Below are 27,235 nucleotides of genomic sequence, written 5' to 3'. Positions count from 1 at the left end.
GGTGTCATTTAAGCAATTTACTATCATTATTTATCAGCTAGTTAGTTTGCATACCAACTGTTTGTAAAAATGCCAGTTGGCTGTAAGTGTTCATTTCTCATGCTTAGATCAGATATATGCACTGAATATTGTCAAAATTAGTAGCACACTCATGTTAGGTCATTGTGTAGTCCATTGTAGTCTTCTAGCACAAGATTCTCATTGATGCAAATTGAAAAAAAAGTCATTTAAAGCCAACTGAAATACTATATCAGTCATACGTCCCTTGCATGTGAATTGTTTGATGAAATTCCTTGAGCTTTCATCAGCATTTTTTGAGAGCAGATTTGAGAAGGGCCATTACAATGGTATCAAAGCTTGCTTGCAAAATGTTTGACGAAATGTCAAACAACTGAAGTATAAAGATTTTTGGTGTTTGAAGAAGTTATAACCTGTTGGGGTTATTACACCCGATAAGGACCATAAAATCGTGGCTTCAATTTTTCTTTTCCCTTTTCCTTTAATAAGGATTGCCGGTAAAGTTGAACTCTAAGATAGACCAAATCTCCCACTTCGAAACTTCTCTCAATTCGATGTCTATCAATGTACATCTTCTGTTGATTCTGTGCCGGTTGTAAGTTTTCCTTCAAGCATCTTAGGATGTCCTGACCCTCCTAAAGCCAGTCCCTCGCCCTTGGTGTGCGACTGTCACCCAGAACAATGTCGATGAAGGAAAGGGGTTCATACTCGTATAGTGCTTTGAACGATGCCATCCTGATGGACATGTGGTAAGTGGTATTGTAACAATATTCCCCTAGGTTCACCCATTTGACCCACGCCCATTGTTGTGCCGAAAAATAGTTTCAAAGGTAGCCTTCAAGCCACTTGTTCACGATCTTTGTCTGTCTGTTTGTCTGAGGGTGGTAACTAGTGCTTGGCAACAATTTTGTTCCTGCCAGTCAAAACAGTTATGTCCAGAAGATATTGATAAATTGTCCATCTTGATCACTGACAATGTTTGGGGTAACCCATATAAATGAAAGACTTCTTTAAAAAATAGATCAGCTACCTGGGCAGCCTGAAAGTTTGAGGGGATGGCAAAGAAATTTGTGTACTTCATTAGTCTGTCAACCACCACAAAAAATACAATCCTTTCCGTTCACCTTGGGAAGTCCAGTAATGAAATCCATCGAGATACTTTCTCAATTCTGTTTTGGAATTGGCAAAGGTTACAGTAACCCAGCGGGAAGAGTATGTTTGGATTCGTTCTGCTCTCAAACCGCACACTCTCTTACATACTGCAATATGTCTCCTTTAAGAGCTTTCCATGAAAACCTCTCCCTGAGACATCTGTAAGTTTTGAGGAAGCCTGAGTATCCTACCAAGGGTGAGTCATGTACCTCCTTCAAGATTTTGCGCTTTAATTTGGATTCTGGTACTAAAAATATTCGATTCTTATAGTAAATGATGTCATCCACCACTTTGTACCAATCATCCTAGGTGTTGCCATCCATTAGCTCACAGGCAAATGAGATTTTGGAATATTCTACCAACAAATGTGCTTTCCAGTCAGTTGAAATCTAGGTCAATAAGTAGATGGCAAGTTTCCTAGACAAAGCATCTAACCACATTGTTCTTTCCTTCACATATTCAATGTCAAAATCAAAAGCATGAACCTTGCTTACCCATTTTTGTTGCCTCTCATTCAAGTCTTATTGCTCCAAAAAATATCTAAAACCATTGTGATCCGTACGAACAACAAACTTGGCACCCACCAGATACTGTCGGAACTTGGTTAGTGCATGTACAATGGCCAACATCTCTGTCATAAATAGAACATAAGTGTTCTGTTTGTATAAGCTTTCTACTCTCATAGGCTATGGGGTGTCTATCTTGCATTAGTACCGCGCCAATGCCTTCTCCGGATATGTCGCACTCCAAAATGAACAGTCAAGTGAAATCAGGTAATGCAAGTACAGGACAAGTGCTCATTGCTTCTTTTAGCTTATCAAAAGTTATTTGCGCCTTTTCATTCCACTAGAAAGACCCATTCGTTGTTAGATATATTAATGGGGTGTTGAGCTAAGAGAAACCTTTTACAAACCTCTGGTATTAACAACATAGTCCAAAAAATTCTCGAAACTCCGTGAGTGATTTTGGGGAAGGCCAATCAAGGATAGCCTAAATCTTCTCCTGATGAACTTGAACTCCATATTTACTGACAACATGCCCCAGGTACAATATTTCTATCATATTGAATTCACACTTGGATCGCTTGGCGAATAATGACTAATCCTTCATGATTCGTAGGTCTTCATCTAGATGCTTCAGGTGCTCTTTCTATGTCCTGCTATAAATAAGAATATCATCAAAAAATACCAGTAAGTACTTACGCAATTGTTTGTTGAAGACATGATTAATGCATGATTGGAATGTAGCAAGTGCATTCGTTAATCCAAACGGCATGACCAGGAACTCATAATGCCCACAGTGACAGAGAAAAGCCATCTTTTCCACATCTTCTTCCCTCATACGGATTTGATGGTATCCAAAACAGAGATCTATTTTTGAAAAATAGCCTACACCATGTAATTCATCTAGCAACTCATCTATCCTTGGAATGGGATATATCTATTTTTTATTATTTTTTTGTTCAACGCACGATAGTCCACACACATGTGCATCATCCCATCCTTCTTTTTGACCAATACCACTAATGACACGAAAGGGCTAGAACAAGGATGGATCCATCCTTTCTCTAGTAGTTCTCGAATCGGTTTTTCGATCTCATCTTTGAATTTCTTGGGATGGCGGTATAGTGTGGTTATCACCGGTTCGGCTCCTGCTTCCAACGCAATAGTATGTTCAAACCCTTGATGAGTCACTATGCCAGGAGGAATGTCTATAAAAACTTCATCATGATCACTCAAGATATTCTAGAGATCATCATCCTAGGGAGGTGTCTGTTGCCCTTTTATAGGTTTTGTCGAGACAAAACAGTGTGCAACCCAAGCAATGTCATCATGCTAAAAAATTGCCTCCATCCGATAAGCAGAAACTTCCTTCGAACCCTCATTTGTCATTCCATGGAGGGCAACCTTCTTTACATCGACAACAAAAGTGAAATCCATCTGTTTGAAGCTTTGAGTGTATTCATCAAATGTCTCCATCTACTGTATGCCCAAAATAACCTCCATATCATCAAGGTCCACTATGAAGAAATCCTCGATCACCATGTGATTCATCATTGTGATACTTAGTTGGGAAACAAGGTGTGTGTAGGGCATAAGAGTCCCTTTAGCAACCTTGACCTAGAATCCTGTGTGCATCTCCATAGGTAGACTACTTTGCTTCACCAGAAATGAGTTCATGAAGTTTAGAGTGGCGCTGCTATCGAGCATCACCATAACCCTTTGTCCTTGGAGGGTTCCCCGTACACGAAACACCATGCTTCTCGAGCTGCCGACAAGGGCGATAGTTCTTTCGCATTGTACTAATGCTGCAATTCTTTCTATACAATTCAAACTAACCATTTTGGTGTCCTCGGGGGATTAGTTGTCTTCGAAGGGTATATCTTCATGTTCGTCCTCATCATCAAACACGACCTCAATGTAGAGGATTTTTCCTTTCCCGAGGCATCTGTGCCCACGTTCCCATGGTCCCTTACAATTGAAACATAGTTTCTTCCTTCGAAGCTCCTGTCTGGTAGCTTCGTCTAACAACGGCTTTCTCATTGGAGGTTTGTTATCTTTGTCCCTCAAAAATATCGACGGTTTGGAATGTAAGTAACTTCATGAGGATGATGTCGATAATGATGCCATATTCCTTGCCTTCTTAGTGGCCTTTGAAAGGGTGGCAGGAGTGAACCCTTTTATCCAACCCTTCAATGGTTCTATCAGTCCGTCCATGAAAAGCACTATCTGTCTTCTTTCAAAAATGTTCGTGAACAAAACAGAGAGTTTCTGAAATTCCGCAATGTACTGGTCAACCGATCCACTCTGCCTTAGCTGTACCAAATTTTTGAAATTGAGTTCCAGATCTTTACCGTCAAATCGATCTATCAATCTCTCAGTGAACTCTGCATAGGTATTTATTTGATCATGCCTGTGTGATGGTGTCGTGATACCACCATTCATGCACAACTCCCTCCAAATGTAATGCCGCAAATTTAATTGCTTCTTCTTCTGGCATAGGATTAAGCTGGAAGTAAGTATTAGCCTTCATTACCCACGCTTGCGCAAATATGGATCGGGATCCATCAAATGGAGACAAATTTACTTTACTCAACTTCCTTCTGAGATCGTCGTTAAAATATCCTCGGTTTCCACTTCCCAAATATTTCATTCTCAGATCTGCATAATCTTTGTAGGATATATCTTCTTCCAAATTCGCATTCTTCCAATCATCTCAATTGTTCTTGCATTTTTTCAAAAGTTGGTTGCTTCCCTCCGTGCAATACCTCCATCTGTGGGGGAAAAAGACAGAATGGAAGGTTGCGAGTGTGCTAGATGACAGTTTGCTTTAACCGACACCGAGTCCGCGCTGTGACCATTTTGTTCACTGGATATTTTATTGACTACCAATTTCTTGAGAGTTTCTTCCATGAGCCGCTTAGTATCATTGATCTATGACTAATTCCTCACAAATTCTCTCAGTAGTGCCACGAGTTCGACAACTGTGGGTTCCGGTTCTACAGCCATTCTATCAACGGAATGGGTTCTTCTTTTGTTCCGACTATACACTCTCATTCACTATCCATAGGCTGGCAGGATCAAAGCTCTAATACCACTATAATGATCTATCCCACACAACTACTCTCAAACAAACTTTCTCCAAAAATGGCAATCAGAAAACACGTACGATATTCTAGAAGGCAATACAATTAGGTGGAGTTGGCGTACGGATACCAATTGCAAAGGTACAACTACAAACAATGTTTAGGTCATACGGTACAGGCTATATGGTATGATATTGAGCAGGAGATGTGTCGTATGGTGACAAGGCCATTTGATATCTGGGTGGCCATACGGTATGAAGGAATGGAGATGATAGGCCGGCCATGTACAAATGATTGAAGGTCGTACGGTGTGAATGAGGTGTATGGTGGATAGTGGTGGGTTGTACAGTGGACAAGAACAATGACCGTATGGAAGAGCCTCATTGTCGTACAGTATGGGAAACTACGTGTTGCTAATGTATGGATGGAAGGTGTTTTCCAGTCTTTCAAGCATAAATAGTTCCAATTTCATTAGATAAAATCCAAAAAATAATGGAGATTGAAAACAAATTAATCCTTCAATTAATAATTGCCAAAAGATGGTGCTCCAATTTGCCAGATTTGAGCAAAGTATTACAGGCAACGGAATAGGGTGAGAGTTGAATCCCATTGAAACTGGAAAGACCAAATAGGGAAGATCTTTCCCTTTCGAAATGGCGAACAACAGAGAACCCCAACAAAAATTCGCACTACAAAGAAATATAATCAAATCACATACCTAATGACTCCTACAAGCCGTGCTTAAATACCCATTGGGCAAAACCTTCCGAGGGTGTACAAAGATAGTTGACGGCTACACAAACTACAAAAACAAGACAAAAAATGGGTCTGAGATATATTAAATCAATCAGCCCATTAACAATAGTTTGATTAATTATTTATTTTATAACAGGAACATTAGATGGTTGTCATCAACTATATTGATGATTTTCATTCTCACGTGTGATATTGATTGTAAAATTGTCACCTTGATAGGAACTATCATCCGCAACACTTGTTGTACTATGTTTTTTCAAGCTCTAATTGTATAAATTGTTGAAAACATAATCATGAGCTTGAATTAATACAACATAATTTTACTTTTCCAACTTTATATCATAAACATATAACTAAGCTTATTAAAATATACATAATTCACATGGATTTAACTATTATGAACACAAATTTAACCCACGATAAAGCCATCATAGGAGAAAACCACAAGAAGTTACTACTTTTGTATAAATACTTATACAAATTGTGAAGAAACCAACTTGTATTGTCCCCTTTGTAGTGGCAATTAAGGGAGAATTGTTATAAGGGCAGCCTACTGCACTACGACTAAGGGAGAACCACTAAGGGCACCTTGTTGTAGAAGAAGCTAGGGAAGACCTATTAGACGCCCTTTTACATTAAGCATATAGGAGAGTCTCTACTAGGGTACCCTATTGCATTGTGATTAAGGAAAAACTGCTAAAGGTACCCTATTAAAAGGTAGAGATTACAAATCTCTAAAAAAGAACATTCTCGGTGAATGTTGAAATTCCCAGAAATGGATTAAGACAGATTCTACATCCCTGAAGGATCATTCATCCAAGGCCAAGAAAACTGATGAGAAAGAGTTGTGCTACAATAAAGATAAGTCCTATCTTTAGAATCATTTTTAAGATTTTAAAAAAACATAAGAGTGTCACCATGTGGGGGGTGAAAGGTTTGTACGATTGAGGTGAGCATATGTGGCACAAGTATGGGACATCACAATGGTATCAGTGCTAGTGATCTTTGTTCAGCCCGTGGGTGAATAGGAAACAAAACATATACTCAATGCAAAATACTATTCATTATCAAATGTTTTTCGTAGACAACAATGATATTTCATACAATGATCATGATGCCAAAATACATAAGTGTTCATGACATTTATAATGTCTGAAATGGTGCCAATGAAACGACACAACCGTGTCCGCACTAGTAACTGTCTAACTACCCTTTTTGCCGGACAACATCATCCCGCCAAAAAAGAAACGTCGTCTACTAGCGACTTTATAAGTTAACAACATACAACATAAAAACAATATAGACTAGGGAAGAGGTGGCGTCCCTGAAGTGCTTTGCGGACGGCGCAACTCGTACACTTGATCAATGCGGATGCATAAATCCTTTTGAGTCTAGGTGTTAACCTCTACTGCCTCCTTCAGAAGAAGGGTTGCATCCATAGCCTGGGCCTTAGTTGTCTGCAATTCTTGCTCGGCCGCCTATAGTCTTTGTTCAGTCATATCCTTGTCTCACAAAAGTGTTATGCGCTCGGCTGCCCATGCTGCCTGCTGGCTAACCAATTCAACAGCTAATTCCCAATCAACTGTCACAGATCTCTCAGTTGTGATCCTCTCTGATGCCCTGTCCGCCTCTGCACGCCTATGAACATAGTAGACGCCTTTATATAACCCCACTATCTCATGTGCCAGCTTCTCTATCGGAGTGTTGCACGGTCCCAACTTAGGTTCTGTAGCCCAATCAACCACCATCTCCGGTGTCTCCACTGTTGGCCATCCCCTGGCCTCAAAGCAGGAGCAAAAATGCTCAGGACAAACCCCCTGAATATAAGCTCGGATCAAATGTAACTCCCTCCTACGAGTCAAAGCCTGGCATGCAACGATACGTCATTTCTCCATCACAACCTACATAGCTTTTATTTATGTCTTGCATCTATCCTCATCCGACCCATAATCCTATTTTCCTACATCGTCGATAGTCCACTCCTCATCGATTTACATCTTTGTCTCTCCTGCGGTAGCCACGTCCACATTCGGTGCCGCCTCCACTCCGGGCTGTGGTACTCCCACCTCTTGTGGCTCAAATATGGCAGTTGCTCTTGGGGATACCTATCTATGCCTTGGGGACTGAATGGAAGGACCAACCTTTGTAGGAATGAGTCGGAGTTGTTGTCGTAGGAATGCACTGGCTCTGTCCATCGCCTCAATCTTCTCGGAGTGTGCTACTTGTGTCAGCTCAATGCTCTCAACTAGATGTGCTAGCTCTACCGACAGAACTAGTTGTACTAGTTGGGTTGGCTAGGCCTTGGCCAACAAAGAGGAAGATATGGTGACCATAGTGTCAAAGCCAATCACATCTAATCGAACCTAAGGTTCGGGCTCTGGCGCTGGCATCTCTACTATCTCTATGATTGGCACTGTTGGTGCAACTGAGTCTGGCGAAAAGCTCTGTAGAGGCATAACATCTGTCGGGGCTGTCTGTGAAGTCATAACCTCTGTCGTGGCCATCGGTGGAGTCATGATGACCAGCGCATGTCTTTGGCCAAATAGAGGAATGAGCGAGTTAATGGTTGTCAAGTGTGCCGAAGTTGGCAACTAGGGAGAGGTGAAGAATGTGGACCCATTGGCCACCGCATCGCTGCCAACTTCTGCCGAGGTACTCTCTTCCTCGAAATCGGCCCCACTACTCTCTGTGGTTTCCTGCCTTCCACTGTCTATGTCCCCATATGCCTCCAATCCCTGCAATACTTTCTTCTACCCAGCCAATTCCACCCGTGTCTAAATGTCTCCAATAGAATATTGGGGGTTCTCTTAGCGCCAACTTCCCCCTCAGTGGAACTTCAAAATCGTCAACTGGAACTTGATGAAGGGTTGTCTTCAAAAAAAAAGCCGATGGCCTGATACAGCATGAAAAATGTCCGATGTTGGAGAGTCATAGACTCCTCCAAACTATCGGCGAGGACTGTGGCCCAATCATACACGATACCATTCATGATGTTGTTCGTGAATGTAATCTGTGGCAAGGCTATATCTCAGGCCCAACTTGCCCCCGTCAACCTACTTTTAATTACATCCATAATACATCTCCAGTGGCCCTCCTGAATAAAATCTCTCCACAGTCCTCGACTCTTGGCACCCTTCACCACAGAATCCATTTCCTCCGGTGTGAGGTTGCGACCCACTAATTTCACCCAATACTCCTTACGTTCTTGTGACAACTTGCGATTCTTGGTCTCCACTTTACGACCCCTTGGCCAGGAATGCCAAAAACCCTACTGAAATCTCGCAGTTTGAAAGAGACTGTCATGCGGTGCTTCTTGTAAACAAATGTACTTGTTTAGTTGTTCTTGTTGTACATTTGTATCATAGTTCTTAAGATCGATTCAAACAACCGAATGGAAAATACCGAAAATTGTATTGCCCATTGTACTTCTGCTCGTATCAAAATTTGTTTGATTAAATCTATATTTGCAGTCTCTTGCCACCATTCTCAGCATTCACTGCCATTCAGCCCTTCAAACTGAACTGTAAGGTGTAACAAGTCAGCCTTCACTTTCTGCTTCTTACAACTGGATGTTGTCGGCCCTGTAACTTGGACTGGGGAGGCCAACACTCTCACATTCTTTTCCATATTTGCCTTCAACTGATTTTTCCACTGCTTTCTTTTTCCTGCAGACTCCATAATAACGGTCTCTTGTTTCGTCTTATAATGTAACCACAAGAAACGGTTAGGGTTTTCTCTCTCTCTTTTTGTCTTCCATGGGAGTGATTCTCAACGGCAATGGTTCCCACTTGATTGCCTTTTCTGTCCTCTACTTCCCTGCGGATATTCTTTTCTTCCCGCGGACGCTATGTTTTGAAGTATGGTTCCCCTGTGGCTCTACTTCACACTGCTGATTTGACCTTGACAATTAAAAAAACTATCAGCAAGAGAAGAAATGGCAACTGTCTCCTCCTCCTGAGGTTGTGACAGATAGAGGCGAAGGAGCAGGTGAAGAACCGTATTGTGCTGGGCTCTCATCCGCAATATGTATTTAAGTTTGCACCCAGCAGCTTATATTGCGTGGCGACTTTCTCTTTTTATTATCGTGTGGCTTATCTCCCCACGTAAACACTTAGCATCCGTAGAATATGTACCCATGGGACACCTTGTGTCTAGCCAAGTGTCCATGGGACAGTCATGTGTCCACGGGACACATGTTGTCCACGGCCATATATCCGTGGAAAAAAAAAATTAACCTTTTTTTTTATTACACGAGTCCAATTTGGCGATTATTTCTTACTTCGCCTCCTTGTCGCTCCTTATAAATTTTTAATTTCGATCCATTGATGGTCTCGGGAATTTCATGCCCGCCCAAGGTCCATAGTTTTATGGATCCATTGTCGCTGACTTCTCTCACCTTATATGGTCCAAGCAATTTAACCTTGAATTTCCTTGGTTTTATCTCGTTGCGGCCGTTGTAATGAAGCACGAGTTGACCTAGTTGGAACCTCGTCCTTTTCAAATGTTTGTCATGCCACACTTTTTGACGAGTCTGCGCCACTTCTGTCGCCTATTGCGCTGTTAATCTACATTCATCCGATTTGTTCAATTGGTATAGGCGCTCTCGTAAACTCTCCATATCTCTAAGTCTATTGTCAATTGCAATTCATAGACTTGGGACCATAAATTCGGCTGGTACCACAGCTTCTTGGCCAAACATCAACTTGAACGGCATCTGTCTCGTTGTGACTTTGAATGTGGTGTGGTAGGCCCACAACGCCAAAGGTAACTTCTCCTCCCAGTCTACTTGTTCGACGCCACATGATTTGTATATGATGGCCACCAGAATTTTATCTGTGGCCTCCGCCTAGCTATTGACAACAAATGAAAAATTTTGAATTCTGTTGTCAATAGTCTAATCACGTGGTTGACAAAGTAACCCACTCTGTCATTTGTCAACTAAATAGGTATGCCATACCGTGTGATGATTTGTTCATACAAGAACTTAGTTGTATTGATTGCAGCATTATCAGGTAGTGCTCATGCCTCTACCCACTTTGGTAAATACTCTATGGCTACCGCTATGTATCGACAGCAGCGGGCCTTACTCGCCTTCAATGGACCAATGAAGTCTAGTCCCCAACATTCAAACAACTCTTGAGCGTGGGACGGGTTTAATGGCATGAAGTCTCGCTTGAGTGGTTTTTCAGCTCTCTGGCATGTATCACAACTCAACACCCATTCCCGTGCATCGTTGTAAAGTATGGGCCACTATAACCTGGTGAGCAGAACCTTTTGTGCTGTTGTGTTGACTCCCATGTGGCCACCTGTCGGCCCTTCATGTGCTTCCCTTAGAACACTTTGCACTTCTTCCTCCATTACACATCACCATAGTATTTGATCATGACCCATCTTATAGAGAAGATCATTTATTAGCTGAAAAGTCCAGCTTCTTAAAACTAGCTTTTGTCATTCACCTGGCAGCATCTCTCTTGGAAATTGGGACATTGATAGATACTCCCCTATAGACTTGTATCATTCCGAAAGAATGGCTATTCTGAACAAGTGTGCATCTGGAAAATCATCATTGACCCCTTGCGGCGGCTCCCCGGACTTGATTCAAGAGAGCTGGTCGGCAATGACATGACTTTTCCTAGGTCGCACAATGATGGTGAAGGTAAATTCCTGTAGTAGCAACAACCATCTGGTAATTCTACCTTGGATGATTGGTTTGTTCACCAGGTACATCAACATCAAGTGATCCACGTAAAAGGGAAATGGTGTGGCCAATAGATAATGTTTGAACTTTTGTACTGAGTACACCATCCCAAGAGCTTCCCTTTTAGTGGTGCTATAATTCCTCTCAGCTTTTGACAGCAGCCGACTTGCGAAATACACTGGGTGATTGAGACCATGATCCCTAGTCTATGCCAACGTTGCACCGATGGCAAAGTTTGATGCGTCCACATGGACATGGAACTCCCTGTCCCAATTTGGATATGCAAATATGTGCACTCCCAGCAATCTATTCTTCAATTTTGCGAAGGCAATCTCCTGCTCGAAAGTCCAGATGTATGGTTCTCCTTTTCGTGTCAACTTGTTCAGGGGCAAAGCAATTCTGGCATAATTCATTATAAACCGTGTATAATATCCAATGTGCCCAAAAAGGACTTGACTCTAGATACATCCGTCGAGGCTTCCATTTCTACTATCACCCTTACTTTATTAGGGTTAGTTTTTTATCCTGTCTTGCAAACAATGTGTCCAAGTAGTTTTCCCTGAGGAACCATGAACCGACATTTCTTTGGATTCAATGCCAACTTCACCCGTCGACACCTCTCCATACATTCTTGAAGTGCCTTCAAGTGGGTGTCTTGTCCACTGAAAATGGACCAATCATCCATAAATGCATGGAAGTTGCCTACCAACATTTTGTCAAATATGTGCAAAATGATCCTCTGAAACGTGGGAGGTGCGTTACACAATCCGAAAGGCATCCAATTGTACGCGTACACTCCATTCTCCACCCCAAAAGTAGTTTTCAGTTTGTCTTCTTCAACGATAGAGATATGGTTATAGCTAGAGAATCCATCCATGAAGGAATACGTCTAATGTCCGGCCACTTCTTCCATAATCATGTTGGTGAACGGAATTGGGAAAGAATCTTTTATTGTGACCGTGTTGAGGCACCAGAAGTCCACACATATCCAGATTTGGATCCCGTCATCCTTCATTGATATCACGATTGGTGACAACCACTCGCTTGTTTGAACTTTGAATATTATGTCGGCTTCCACCATTTGTTGAATTTCCTCATCTAGGCGGGTTGCGTAGTTTTTGTTCATTTTGTACAGGCGCTTCTGCACAGGTATGGTTTTAGGTACCAACTGTATATAGTGGACACACATCTTCGGTGGGATTCCCTTTAAATCCTTGTAAGTTCATGCAAATACATCTTTGTACTCCAAGAAGATTTTGAATGTCACAACCTTCAGTACTAGGTTCCAGTGGTCTCCCACAAGCATGTTCCTCGGATTCTTTGCATCTCCGAGATTATATCTTATCTCTTTTCCTTCAAACCAATGGGCAAGACTCTCATTGATCTCCACGTTTTCGTCTTTGTATTTCACAAACTATGGTGGGAATACCTCATCTTTCTATTCCTCGACGTCCAGCATGTATGTATGGAAGAGTTCATAGTCTTCCATCTGCCAGTGAAAAAGTCTATTCAGTGAACTTGTCTCGTCCTTTGAACACTCCTACATGTCATGCCATAAATTTTTAACATAAAATTTTAACGCGAGAACACAACCAACTTTTTTTTTTTTGTAGAATACATTAACGTTTTCCTGACTAGATGAATGGTTTCGTGTGCATTGTGAAGGGGGATTATACTCCTATCAGGTGGTGGTTATATTTGATTGTTACTTTGTATGATTAAAAGTGTGAGTTGCATGCTAAGTTTAGAGTTTACAATGAAGCTTCGATAATTACCTAACTGGAGTTGTCAATAAGATTAAAGGATACATTATCCGTATTTAACTTGGAGTTGTTAAGGTTCGTTAATGGATTAAAAGGCTCTACTAGGGAAATGAAGTTACGAGCCCTTAGTTTTCTGCACTCAAACCAAGACACTCTCATGGGTAGATGTGATTTATCTTATGTGAATGTGGCGATGATAACATAGAAGATGGCAACAAGAGGATGAGTTATTACTCAGTGTGTCTCCATCAGTATTCGGGTTACCATTATTATTATATGTTCTATTATGAGTTTACTACTATTATAGTTATACCTTACCAGTGCCTATACTTTCTTAGTTTGCATCTTTTCACGAACAGGTTACATTATTATTTTCAATTATCAACTACGGAGCTTGGAGTTATTGTGCAATTATTATCTTGATCAGATTAGTGTTCAATCTTGTATCTCTTTATGTTGACATCAAAACATTGTTAATTCATATTTAAAATTAAGTGCCCATCTTGGTCATCTTGACTATACTACACTCGACCTAAATAACCACTAATCAATATAAGATAGATCAAAATGATATAATATAATTTTAAATAGTATATACCTAAATAATCTAAACTTCTATATATATCTACTTACATAATAAGAGAAATATAAGACATATCCCTAGTTACCCATTCTATCCTTATACTAGAATTAAATGTGTTAAATTCAATAACATCTCCCTATAACTATTTAAACAATCAATAACTATATCCTATTTATATATATTAATTCCCACCATAACATGACTTTATTAACTTATGCATCACATTTAAATCATATAATATTAAACTAAGCCCAAATCCACATAACCAATTTCTTTTAAATCACCTTATTAGTCCTATTATGTTGTCACTTCCTACTAAACACCTAGGCTAGGGGTTTTGTCCTTCATCATTACATCCCTATAGGCTGTCTTGTCACACTTCCTTATGCAATTTAAGTCTATCCTCTTTTTCAAACGCATGTTTTTGAGTTAGTTTGAATTGGGGCAGATTTTGTTTGATTAAAAAGTGTTTTCAACTTCCATCACATTAACTTGCTGCCCCACATGAGTGCCTAGGAAAGTGAGGAAGTAGGTGGGGAGCAAGTAGAGGAGTATGTGCGTTCCCCAAGACCTCTCCTCACTTAAGCATGCTTTCTCCTTCCATAAAGTACAAGGGTGATGTCGCTGTCCTAGGTGACAAGGCTCTCATTACATAGCAGCAATTTATGACTTTTTCTAAATCCCTTTCTTTTCATGTTCTTAGATGGTACGCCTAGCATTGAAAGCAAGTTGCATTTGTTTATTTTTTTCATTTTATTTATGGATTTTGTTGTTGACTTTGGCCCCTCAACAAAAAGGTGACGCCTTATGTTAGTAATATTATATGTAGTTTTTTTTTTTTATTATTATTTTAATTTGCTTCTTTATAGAGAGTGATAAGAAACTTCGATTTTATAATTCATTGTATATTATGACTTTATTACTAGCTAGGTATGTCTATTTTTTAGTCTTAGATTGCTTCCTATTCATTAAAATATTACTCTGAATTAGAAGAACTTGTATTTTTTTTTGAGCCCATACATTTTCCAGAATGCATATGTGCATCTTCAGATTTCATTTAAACATAACAAAATATTTAGTTCTTATCAGACCTTCATTTAATTGCTAAAGTTCATTTAGTTGCTAGGGTTGTTTGGAGGGGATTTATTTTGTTCTAAGCACTACATTTCCATTCTAATAACCAATCTAACCATATAGCATACTATTTTAATGCTGAGCAAATCAAATTTGGAATAGGACTCAAGCCATGTTAAGCTAACTTTTATTGCATCAAGGTTTTCATTCACTGTAATATCATTCAATACCATGACTTAAAACTAGCTATCGTTCCTTCTATCAATTGCATACCATATTAACAATTCCACTACTCAACATCAAACTTTTTGATTATTCCTTATGCAATAGAGAAATAAAATATCAAGGTGGCAAGGTTCAGTTTCAGTCCTATTGTAATCTCAAGATATTCAGTTTCTTCTTTCTTCACATTCTTATGAAATATAAATGGGATAACATCAATACAACATAATCTCTCTAACATGATCCATTCGAATTTCTTGCAATACAATATCAAGCATGAATTCTATCAATCTGATCACAACAGGGAAATCATACACGATAATGATACAACTTCTTCTCTTCCTAAGGACATAAGAAATGGAAACAACACTACACTTTACATTACAATTTCCTTTCCACAACTAGTGGGAATTTATCTCTTCTTCTTAACACAATGATAATGCTCTTGCTCCTATGCAAGCAATAGACTCCATAATGTCAGACTTCCAAAACTCTCCAAAGGAAGACCTGCACAAGAGAAAGATAAATAGGAACCATGGAGGCTCACCTCCCAACCTAGGCCTCAAGGAGACCACCCCCGCGCTAGGGTAAACAAGGCTCAACCAAGTTTCATCCACACATCAACACAGCACATAAACTAACACAATCACATATGTTGCAACACATTTACAACCCCAACCAAGGTCTGCACAATGATTCTCAATTGGAATCATACACGTTGGGTGAAGGTGGAAACACAAGGAGGTTTACCATTTCATATCATATCTGCCATAAAAATCATGCCCTTTCGGGGCTAAATCAACAAAATACAAGGCCCTTTCGGGGCTTCATAATATCATGCGCTTTCGGGGCTTCATAAACATCTTCCACCACACACACTACCAACACAACATCCTCCACCACACACAACCAACAACTTTAGCTTCTTACAACCCATACTTCAGTTACTTCCTTCCTCACCATTTCTCTGTTTGTTATTTTTTTTTTTTTATCCTCCCCCAAGGCAAAATATGAATATGACAATGGCATATAATGGAGCCCATACTCCAGGGTCCTCAACTATGCAATCCAACTGCTGCCCGTTCACCCTGGACTTCTCTTCCCTTCCCATAAGGGTGAGTGTAAGTCCCACACCCATAACAACACTCAAGCACAAACAAGAAAACAAAACCAAGTAAAAATAAAACAAGAAATTTTCAAGAGTACATCACATTATCACAACACAAGAATTCCAAGAACAATCCTACCAAAGGCACTCTTACAATTTCCAATAAAGAAGCATGGCATGAAGCACTAACCTGATTACAAGCTATGGCAATGGAATAAAGACCTCTTCTTGCTTGGCTTTCAAGCTTCTCCTTCCCAATCCCTGGCTGTCTCTAAAATTAGAGAGTGGGTGAATGAATCCCCAAGATTGGCACAACTTCCCTATAAAGACCTTCACTTTCATCCTCACCTACCTCTTTTACTTTTGTGTTTTTCCACCAATGAGTACTTAACCAAGTGGTGTCATGAGGAAAGAAGTTAGGTTACAATATGATTTTCGAATTGGCTTGGAAATGACTCTTTTTGAGGGTCCCCTAGGTCCCCTAGACTCACTTACTATAATATTTAACCCCCCAACCCACACTATTACCATGTGGGTGACTTGTTTTCACAAAAATTAACACTTAAGAATCACTTAGGCTCTCTAAAATTCCTATCACTTGTAACTTGCATTCCGTCAAAAAAGTGATTCTTCCTAACACTCTCCAAGGTGGTTTAATTGATTTCGCAATGAGGGTTAGGCTTAGGTTAAGTGACTTCATGCCAAAGAGTCCTATTGGACATGTCATTTACACATAGACAATACAAGTGTCAAATGACACACACATGCACATAAAAACACTTCACAGATTATGATGACATGTCACTAATCAACCATGCTCTCTGATTATAACACTCATACACAGTCACAATACGAAATAAACACAATACAACGAAGTTTTGAATCTTCCAAAGATTCACCTTGGCTTAACCGTGTTCACATAAGATTGAACCTTGTTTCCCCCATTAATCACCATGGTTCCACTTTCCTGCACACTCAACTTAAACATTAGTAACCCAATAAGATAATACAGGATCCATACAAACACGTACAACATAAATCCAATATCTCGTACTACTCATTAACGTATACAAGTAAGTATCATCTAATCATTTCTATTCTAAGTACTATCAATAAAACATTGCAATAGCATATTCCATTTAACTTTCATCTAAGTGCATATTCAAAACATTTCATTATCATTCTCATAAAATATTTAAAACATTGAAATATTGAATATGTGTATCCACAATAATCTTTCTGAGTATAAATCATTTTCAATTAGAGTATCATCACAACTCTTTTTCACCTAACAAAGGAACTCTGAATCATCTTTAGTAAATCGTAAAAACAATATAAAATGGATATGTGCGGATTGGTTAACTAGTAATTTTGATTAAGTTTAACTCCTCAGACTGTTAGAATGTTTTAGTAATTATGTCATAATAATTTAAAACCAAGTTTCAAACATATCAATGTATCTGATTATCATCATAACCTATACTAATAGTTGTTCTTAGTAGGTTGAATGTTATTTTATCTGTCCTAACTGCCTCGTAGATCATCCATAGTGTCTCATGGTCAAATTCTTGTCTTGAACATTTTAAATATCATTTCCATGTGGTCTTATCTTATCGACCTAATGTTACTGGAGAGAGTATCAAACTCTACATTAGTCTCCTAAAATCATAACTCACATTGTTATTTCATCAGGATCTAGAATAGGGTACTAGTGTGGGCCTTACACCTACAGCTCTAAAACTCCTTCGTCATTTGGATCCATTCTTCCCTCATCTGTCTGGTGCTCTCCGTCTGATTCAGACTCCGACGACGATGCCATCTCTTCACTTACCACTTGACTTTGGAGATCAATCACAAACTTCCGCTTCCACTTTCCATTGACATGATATTCTTCTTCCAATTGTGATTTACTTTCACAGCCACCAGCCATCCTCTTCCAAAAATGGTGTCATATTCCTTTTTCTTCAAGGGGATTACTACGAAATCCAACACAAGTGGCTGCATCCCGATAGTTACTTGTTGAGCCACTAAAGTCCCCAGGGGTTTTATCCCTTGCCAGTCGGCGCCGAGTAGGTTGAATGTGGACGGCCACAAGGTAGGCTATCCCAATTTCCTCCATGTCTCCTCAGGAAGAACATTTACCCCAAACCCATCATCAACGATGGTGTCCGTCAAGATGGTTCTGAGGATTCCCATCTCGACCACCGCCGAATGACGGCCATTGCTTACTGTCAACAACATGGGATCTATTGTGGACCCTCCTGGTACGGTTGGTTGTCCTTTCGTCTCCGACATGTGTGTGTGGGTATTCAGTAATGTTGTCCTTAGTTGCAGCACTGCTTGTAACAAGTCTTGAACTCTGACAGGCACCTCCATTTGTAGGATCTGATTGACCAAGTTGTTTTCTCCCTCTAGTCGTCGAGGAATAGCATCTTTCATATCCTTCGTAGCCTTCATTACTTTTTCTACGTCCTCCCGTGCCTCCTGCAACCTTTGCTTCTCTGTGCGGGGGTCAAGATAGGTGGCCTACTTAGCCTGGTTGCAGGTGACAACCAGAACTTTTTCTTCCTCGATGTTAATGAGATTTACTTGTTTCGGGCAATTAACATCTTCGTGGTCCCCTGGACCACACCATTGACACAATTTTTGAGGAGTGTCATTCTTCGAACACTCTCTGGCGAAGTGGTCCCACTGGTTACATGCCTGGCATTGGATTATGGGCCTTCCCTTGGGAATCATATTGTATTTGATTTCTATTGTCATTCTTGCCCCATCCTCCTCGACGATTGTTTCGGTAGCAGCCGGATGTGGCATTATTGTTGCCCTAGGTCTCATTGTTTGTGCCAGATGTGGATGGTTGTTCCTATGTGAACAATATCTGTTGGCTTCTAGCCATTATGTTGTACGAACATTCCTTTGTAGAATGACCTAGGACCTAACAAATATCACACATTGCCTTTTTGGGGCATGGTCCCTTTGAATGACCCTTTTCTTTGCAATCCGTACACCAAATTTCTCCTTCCTTCGTGCTGCCACTGGTTCCCATCATGGATTTGAATTCCTTTCGCATTCGTTCCAAGTCTTTTTGAAGAGCTTGTATTTTCTTGCTAGGCTCCTCCTCGTTGTCTGCACTACTACCCTTGTCGAAGGATTCATCGCTCTCAGAGGAGGATGAAGATTTACTTCTCTTCTTCTTTGTTGTTTTGCTTTCACTTTCTAGATTTAGGGCACAGACATTGATGTATGACGTGGGCGAAACTATCTTCCTTTTTCTTCTCAATACTCCACGAAGACCTTCTACAAACCAGCATTTCTTTAGTTCGTCCGCCAATTGACTACGCATCCGGCTAACAAGATCTTTAAGCCTTTGATTGTAAGCTCGAACAGTGTCCTTCTTCGCTTGTTTATAGTTGTAGAATTTTGCTACAGCCTCGTTATCATCCCAGAGCAATCAAAATTCTGCTTGGAATTCTTTCTTCAGATCATCCCATGTGGAGATCATTGCCTTGTCCATGTTGGAAAACCAATCCACCACTACCCCCCATAGGCTGGCGGGAAATTGGTTCAACCATTCATACGCATCCGTGACCGCATTGGCAGTCCATATCGTTTCACATGAATGGCAATGTCGTGTGAGATCTTCCTTCCCATTGCCCGTGAACTTCGAGAGTTTTTGCTTTTGAGATATAGTGCTTCTTGCCCTTTAATTACCACAAGATCATGTCGCTAAACTATTGGAAGTTGATCCCGATGGGTTACTCTAACCATCGTGCAGTGTCGCTTCGGCACTTCCTTTTTCCCCGATGTCTTCTATCGGCCTTTCCTCCTCTCCTACTTCTTCACAAGTTCCCTCTCGTAGGTGTATATGTGATGAATGTAGAAATTGCTCCTTTGTCTCCTCAAGCACTGCCAATCGATGTTGTGCTTCCTTGAACATCTCCTCGTTGCTCCATCCCTGCTGTTCCGGCAAACTAAGGCACCCTTCGTTGGTTCCTGTGAACCCTGCTACGAACACCACACTAGGTGATTCCTCCGGCTGCCCCTCAGTCTATTCCCCGATGAGTTGTCTTATTCTCCGCCATCGTTTGGCTTCGCCATGCACAATTTGTAATTCGTCGATTTCTTCCCTCAAATTCTTATTCTTATTTAAAAGATTGGGCATTTGGCATATGGTACCATTATAAAACAAAATCAAAACAGAACTCTTTTATTTATTTATTCTGGATACATCATGTGTCGACTTATGCGACAATCACAGATTTCTGAGTGCCCTTGACACCATGGTGTGCCCTTGACACCATGGTGCAACCACTCATGGTTCAGTTTTCGACGCTGTGCATCTCTCTCATAGAATTTCTTCAGAGTCTCTTGACAGCGTTCCTCACATTTCGCTTCCTCCCAGCATCTCTTCTGTGCCACGTAGGCTTGTGCGATCAGACGGGGAAGTTGGTCTAAAAATTTGTTTGTGGTTGGGCTTGCGTGCATAGCATCCCACACATTGTCTGTCGTAACCCCATTTTCCACGGCTTCTCTCCGTACGAAAGTTTCCAAACCTACACGATACAAAATGTGAAAGTTTTGCATTGCCTCGTGCTCTCCTTCAAAAAAATTTGTTTCGCCATCATCATTCGTCTTTCGGTTGTCTTATACTGTTATTCCCATTTATCTTCGTCCTTCCATACTACTCCGAATTCGAACTAGCAACAGCACCAAATGTTCAGCCCGTGGGTGAACAAGAAAGAAAACATATACTCAATGCAAAATACTATTCATTATCAAATGCTTTTCGTACACAACAATGATATTTCATACAATGATAATGATGCCAAAATACATAAGTGTTCATGATATTTATAATGTATGAAATGGTGCCAATGAAACGACACAACCGTGTCCGCACCGGCAACTAACTACCCTACTTGCCAGACAACAATCTTACCAGCCTGTTGGGAGAATCATGGCAACTAGTGATGGAATGGGAAATATCCATGTGGATATGACTTCCTTCTTGTGGGAGTTGACAAAAAGTCAACAACTCAACAAAACCCTAGCAAGAGGAAAACAATGAATGGAGGATATGCTCAATAACTTGACAAAAGCAAGGATGAAAGGAGCTTCACACTGGTCCAATAGAAGGCTAACAAGCAACAATCCTCTTTGGCTATGTCCCTGAAGCAATTCAACCAAGATTGGATTAATGGTGGATGATATACAAACATATCTCTCAAGGACTACATAGACCTACGAATAAAGTATCCATGCTTTGAAGGGAATATCGTCTACAATAATAATCTAATGCGAAAGATTGACTATGTGTGATCTCCCCTTTTTAGCAAGCTTTAAAAGCATGGTTATGCTAGCTCATCATTGCAACCCTTGTGAGCTAGTGCTTTGATTTGAGGGTCTGTAGTAGCTGACTTACTATTTATAGTAAGTTAGAAGGGCTAGTTTCCATTTTTAGCAGTACACTTGGGAGATGCTTTTTGTCAGGTTATTTCTGTATTTGGATGGATACTTGACAATTTCTTGAGCTAGGAGTATGATGAAAAGTTATTAAGTTATACTTAATTGATTAACTTATAAGCCTAAGTCAAGTTTTATTATTAAAAGGGTACATAAAGTTATTATATTTCAAAATTTAAATGTGCAACCAAAAGCAAAGTTTTCATTTAGATGAAAAGTATATAGAAGCTACTAGCCGTTGGTGTAAAGAAGCTCTCTTGGCTTCATATATTATAAAGCAAACTTCTTGACATGGACCGATTCATCTTATTGCATATGTATTTTGAGAGTTCGAAGACTTTCAAGGGTTTGATGGCTTGTTGCTGAAGGAATTGTGAATTCCTTTCAGATCTTTGCACTTGGAGTTGGTCACTTATGCCAATGAATTGTGTTATAGCTACTGCTGTGATTTAGAAGGGTTTGGTGGGACATTTGTGCAAGAAATTATTCTGAAATTTCTGTAATTTATCTGGTATCTGGACGGCTAGAAGGTCTGGTCTAAAAGGGCCGAATTTGATGTTCTAATAACAGCCACGTTGGGAAGAAAACACCCTATCATAGCTTCATTGGGTTTTTCAAAGGCTTTATAAACTGATATTAAGGCTGCATTCAAAGTAGACGGCTTAAACTTGATCATTTTTGGCCACATGGATTCATACCAGCAGCCACATCAACAACTGGTCTGCAATTGGCCTACTGTAGATTATTCTGAAGACATCAACACCGTATTTTGGTATTATCAGGTTCCTTAAAAATTCTGAATTAATTGTGTTGTCATTTAGCCATCAGCATTGTAAATATATGCATATTTCCTTACAGTGAATAAAGCTAGTGTGCAAGTTTGGAATTGCTTTTAATTTCTATGCATTGTTTCATTTCAAATTCTGAAAAGACAAAAAAAAAACATATATATCAAAGCACAAAAAAATTGCAAAAACTTTTAATACAAAAAATATCAATTCTTCAATGTAGAGCCAGCAAGGGTCTTTACAAGATGGGCTACAAAACACCTTAAATCCTAAAGAGGATACGGACATGATCATAGATCCACTAAAACAACAAGAGGATATGGACAAGCAAGAATCAATAGCTGTTCTTTCAAGTGGATAACACCTAAACTTTGAAGGCGACCAAAAAGGTGACGAGGATGCTTGCACAAATTTCATCAATTCAACACTCGTTGATAAATTTGATGGAAATGCGGGTTCTATTAGTGATCCTTCAAATAAGCAAGTTCTACCAGTAGTTGATTAACTTCATAGAGATGCAAACTCTACTGATGACCAGTTGCAACACTAATCTCTACGGTTGGTCGAAAATCGACATTACCCTTTTGTTGGGCACGAGGCATGCATGATTGCGATCTCTTCATGTGAGTGGCTTCCTCATGGAAAGAATAAGTTGTACTTGAGCTATCGGATTCCAGACCATCATTTCTTGAAAGAGATTAATTGGCATGATAGTATGAAGGCTTGGGATCTAAGCATTGATGTGTTTGATGATTGGCTTTAGTGCATTCTTGATGACTCTGGACATGAGAACATTTATATTACAGTGGCATGAGAACATTTATATTACAGTGGAGCAGCAGAAACTTGATGAATCTTCTCGCCTACATCTAAGTGTGTGTGTTTGGTATTGTTGTCACATGGAAATTTCAGCGGATATGGTTGGGATCCTAGAGCTTGTCAGATGGCAAACAGTTTGCAGATTGTTTGAGGGAAAGCAAACTTTGGGCTGAGAGGATTGTAATGTCCCCATTTTTAATAAAGTGATTTAATCAATCAGAGAGATCAGATTTCCACAATCCATTAAAATTGTTCGTAATTGCTTCTGGATTAGATTGTGTTGAAATTTTTACCATCAATGTTTTGAATCACACTACATGATTCATCATCAAGATGAGAGAGCAAGTGTAACATCCCGATTTCCCGGATCTAATTTAACATTCAACATACTCAAGGAATACAGTTACTATTTCATTTCATAGGAAAGCGGTTATATCATTCATGTTCATGTGAAAAAGATTTACCGTTAAAGTCAATAAAACAAAAATTTCTTAACTAAATACTTGAAATACCTTTTAATGAAATTACTTCAGAAATTGAAATCACATACCTTAGAAAAGCTGAGACTGAAAATCATATAAGTATGCTTTTGCAACCACCCGGGTTACTCCACAAATCCACTATAACAATTTCTCAAAATTGACTGCTATCTCAAAAATTCGTTTGATGATTACAACTATAATTTAAATTAGGGCATCAATTACCATCAGTTTATTTAGGGCTTTTGATACTGCTTTATCACTTAGGGCTTCCGCAACCACGAAATTCAATTAGGGCATCCGCGACGAGGGATTCTATCTAGGGTTTTCGCGACAACAGATTCAATTTAGGGCTTCCGCGACCACAGATTCAACTAGGGCTTTCAATACCAGGGATTCAGTTAGGGCTTCCAATACCACTGTATCAATTAAGGTTCCAGCTGTCATCCAATCAATTAGGGCTTCAAATTTCTTTTCCTTCCGATTACTTATCTGTAACTGTTTCTCAAGATTAGATAAATATTTATAATCAACATTCATATAAATGAAAACAATTCACAAATCAATTCAAGTGTAAAATAATGATAATACTGAATTTAACTCAACTCAATCTTACCTCTTCATAAACAAAAAAGATAATACCTGTTCCTGATAAACAATTGAATGCATAGCTTATCTCTGTCTGACTCATATCCGACATCTTAACTGAGGTGAAACATTGTCAGGGGCTTTACCACCCAACCTCGGACCAAATCTTGTCCCCACACGATCTCTAACGAGAAAGGCCCTCCCTACCCAGAATTGTCAGGGTACATCTTACCATCCACTGGGCATCATGAAATATAACATGCCATACAACTTGGCAGCAAGAGATCACCATAACAAGATTATGCATAAGCTATTACTTAATTCATATTAATGATAAATATTGAAATGTCTTAACTGATTCTAGCTCAAAGTATTATGGATTCCTCTCCTTCACCTCGTCATCCTTTTTTCTTGGCTACACAGCCAGGTGGATCCCAGGTGTTGGGAATCCTTAGAACAACTGGGTTTTTCAATTAAACATGCATCAACATTTCATTATTAACTATGATTACATAATTATTTCTCTAAAGATCTCTAAATTGAATGACTAATTATTTAACTCCACCCTATTGCCTAGTAAGTTCCATAGTGTTCGGATTTACAATAACATTTACATCTCTATATGGTTTGAATAAAAGTATAACATTCTAAGTCAAATTTAATTGCTCTCAGCTTACATTGCATTTCTATCTCTTATATGCACGATTGATATACTCTTATGAATATAGTATCATTTATGATTTAAGAACAGCTTCCAAGAACTAGCAATCTATTTCCGCCCATCATGGTTCAATCTGTGATTAAATTAGTTCTAGTACGTTGGATTTGCTTTTCATTACTTCACCTTAACATGCATCATTGCTGATGATTTGGTGTTCTGATTTTCAAGACCTCCGTTGCAAATTTATAACTGGAAGCACCTGATTCTGAGATGGTTAATTTTTGCATATGTCATGAATTACATCAAGCTACATAATGAATCTATTTTCTATCCCATGAATGAAAACACATATATCATGTTATGGGTTCATTTTCTCAATCTTAGTTTTTTTCAATTTATAACAGGATATATTTGATTTACTAGAGTAGATAACATTCTTTAAAAGGGAAAATAAATAATTGCACTTTCGAGCAATATAGGAAAATGCTTGAATTATCATATGTTAATGGCAATGATAATAAAGTAAGCAGACGGCAGACTGAAACATAAGCTCCATAATTAAAGACTGGCATATTCATACTTCAAGTCGAAGGTATATGGAAAAATGATTTACTGGTATAAAAAAATGCAGTATCTTATATTTTGTACAGCTTTCCTTTCTCATAATAAACTGCCAACCCAAAAAGTAGACATGATAACAAGGAGAGCATAATTAAAAGAAAATGATCATAAGAAATGGGTAATCTTACTCGTCTCTCTCTCATTCCAACCTGGAAAGAGTCTGCACTTGGTGTAAACTATCAACCCTCGCTCAGCGGTTGAAATACATTTGATATAACTTTCCCAGCAGATTACGAGCAGGGCCGAACTTAACCTCTGCAATATGGCTAACATAAAATCACGGGTTGCTAAGAAAAGGAGGACGATGATGGATACAACTGCAGGATGCCGGAAACAGGATGGAGCTCAGTGATATGGAAGGTGTTCTCCCAGTATTTCCCCCTAGAATTCGAGAGGCACACTCCCATATACAAACCCAACCATGGCTCTAAAAAAAACTGAAACTAAGACTTCTTGACTACACACATTATCAAGAAAACTATTCGTTTTCCCCAAACATTTAATTCAATGAAAGTCAATCAAAAACAAAAACACAAGTTGGAAGGTTACAATCGATTCAAGTTTCCAAGCATTTAATCGATTAACAAGGAAAACATAAAAGAATGGAAAAGAGAAAAAGGAGTTGAAAAGTTATGACTAGAAATTATAATAATCAAATGTTATTATAATTGTTAAATTCTTATATGCACAAGCAACATCAAGTTATTAATTATTAATTTATAATAGCGCTAAATCATTTTTATATTTAAATGCACATAATTAAATTTTAATTAAAAAAATAATATGATGAAAGGTAAATTAAAGTCTTTTGGGATACTTTATATATTTTAACCCAATTATTCTAATTAAATTATTTATTTAAATAACTCATGCAATTCCATTGATGTACCCTGTTTCCAAATAGCTAGGTCCTCTACCAGTCTGCCCAGTGAGGATGATGCCCTACCTAATTCTTTTCTGACAATGCTTCCACCCCTTCGACAAGCTCCCTGCAAGGAAATTCTTCAAAATTAATTTATATATTATTTACTCATAAATAATCATAACAATTAACCTTTCATCTTAACTCCATGAATTCGCGATTAACGAATAACTAGCATGTCATCTTCACTTGAATCATAACGACTATCTTACCATTTCGCCAGATTATATCAAATTAAACTGCCAACTGACTTCATCTGAACCTTAACGGCTATATTTCAAGCTAGGTCAAAAATTGGGATGTAACAGCAAGAGCTGCCAAAAACACAGTGATTGTGGAATGATTTAATCAAATTAATTAATTAAGTGGTCCCAAAACTTAAATGATATTATAGAGGACTTCTTTAGTTAATTAATTTAGTTATAATATAAAAGGAGGCCAAAATAATAATAAATAAATAATGTTGGCCTATTTGTAATGCTTCGGAAACTTCTTGGAGCTCTTTTTAAGGTTGTGGTTGGCATTGTAGGAAATCATCATGAAGTTTATATTTTCCTTTGTATTTCGATCCCAGTTGGAATCTGCATTGTTCACTGTTTCAGAAGTGAGAGATCCTCCCTACTCTGGCATTTCCAATTTCAGTGGGAGTCACTCCTCACCCTAATCTGCTTATTGGTCCAAATATGAGAAGTCTTCACTTGAAGACAAGTTTGCAATATCATTTGAAAATATCATTTCTCTGATGGTGACAGTTCATCATAACTTCATTCTTGTGTTGACTCATTGTGTTGTGCAATATTATTAGTAATACTATTTTGCAACAGCAATATCCTAATTGAGGATCAGTATAGATTGATGAGAGCGTCACAGACTAAATTGAGTGTTGAGTTGTATGGGTATCTACGGTTGAGTGTAGTTACAGTGTGGTTCATAC

General features: G+C 39.1%; 1 protein-coding gene across 3 annotated transcripts in view; it reads right to left on the bottom strand.

The window, feature by feature from the left end:
• PMS1 (DNA mismatch repair protein) overlaps positions 1-27,235 on the bottom strand; it is a 274,373-nt gene that overhangs the window by 89,468 nt on the left and 157,670 nt on the right. The gene's annotated exons all lie outside the window — the stretch shown is intronic.

This window comes from Cupressus sempervirens, chromosome 10 (genome assembly GCF_028749045.1).
Source record: "Cupressus sempervirens isolate cs-2001-9-10 chromosome 10, ASM2874904v1, whole genome shotgun sequence".
Taxonomy (NCBI): Eukaryota; Viridiplantae; Streptophyta; class Pinopsida; order Cupressales; family Cupressaceae; genus Cupressus; species Cupressus sempervirens.
Note: the sequence above shows the minus strand (reverse complement) of the source record. Positions and strands in the feature narration are given on the sequence as shown.